This window comes from Eimeria tenella, genomic scaffold, assembly GCF_000499545.2.
Source record: "Eimeria tenella Houghton genomic scaffold, Eth_scaff3029, whole genome shotgun sequence".
NCBI classification, from domain to species: Eukaryota; Apicomplexa; class Conoidasida; order Eucoccidiorida; family Eimeriidae; genus Eimeria; species Eimeria tenella.
The window spans coordinates 3,315-4,388 of record NW_013542898.1 but is presented as its reverse complement, the minus strand read 5'-3'; positions in this window follow the sequence as shown (position 1 = coordinate 4,388).

The window sequence follows — 1,074 nt, the reverse complement described above, 5'->3', positions numbered from 1 at the left end:
GACCGTCGCCGCCGTCGCTGCAGCAGCAGCAGCAGCAGCAGCAGCAGCAAATGCTGCTGCTGCCTTCCCCTGGAGCCTCTTGTCCACAGGTTTAAAGCTGCAGATCTCGAAAAGGTAAATGCTTCACTTCAACTGTCTCTAAGTACCTTTTGGGGGCCCCCTAAGAGCAAAAGGGGCCCCACATGGGGCCCCCCAAGTACCCAAAGGGGGCGGCCAAAGGCCAAAAAGGGGGCCCCTAAAGGTCAAAAAGGGGGCCCTCAAAGGCCAAAAGAGGGGCCCCTTTAAGAGGCTCCTCACTGGAGTTTTCCCGTAAAGACTTCTCGAGAAGTTCTCCTTCAAAAGCCCTATTTGGGGCCCCTTTTTCTAGTACCCTTTTTTGGGGGCCCCTCCTTGTGGGGCCCCACATTGTGGGGCCCCACCTGGGGGGCCCCCCCGGGGGGCCCCACCTAGGGGGGCCCCCAAGGGGGGCTCCCTGGGGGCCCCCTTGAGGGTCTTTGAGGCTGTTGGGAGTCAGCGCTGCTCAGGGGCCCCCACATGAGGGGCCCCAAAGCTGCACTGACTTGAGGAGCCTTCGGGGTCCCCGGGGGCCCCCAGAATGATCCCCAAGGGGCCCCTGAGGGCCCCCAAGGGGCCCCATAGGGGACCCTGAGGGGCCCCTGAGGGGCCCCTGAGTATTTGTGTTGAGTTGGAGAGTCTGTGTTATTTTGTGGTTAATATCTTTTGTCCTTTTTATCTGCTTCATTCTTTTGTGTCTTTTGTTTCTTACAAAATTCTTTTTTGTCTTTTTCATTTCTTCAAAAGAAGTTTTGCTGCGCTGCAGGGAGTTGCTGTTGCTGCTGACGAAGGAGACGCAGCAGCAGAGACGCACGCCCTCGTCAGCTGCGGCCCGCCCAATTATGGGGTCTACAGTAAGCAGCAGCAGCAGCAGCAGCAGCAGCAGCAGTAGCAGCAGCAGACGACCAGCAGCAGCAGCAGACCAGCAGCAGCAGAGCAGCAGCAGCAGCAGAGCAGTCGCGCAAGTCTATTGTGTACACTGCACTCTTTTCTGTCCGCGCCAGCCTTTTTCCCATAAAT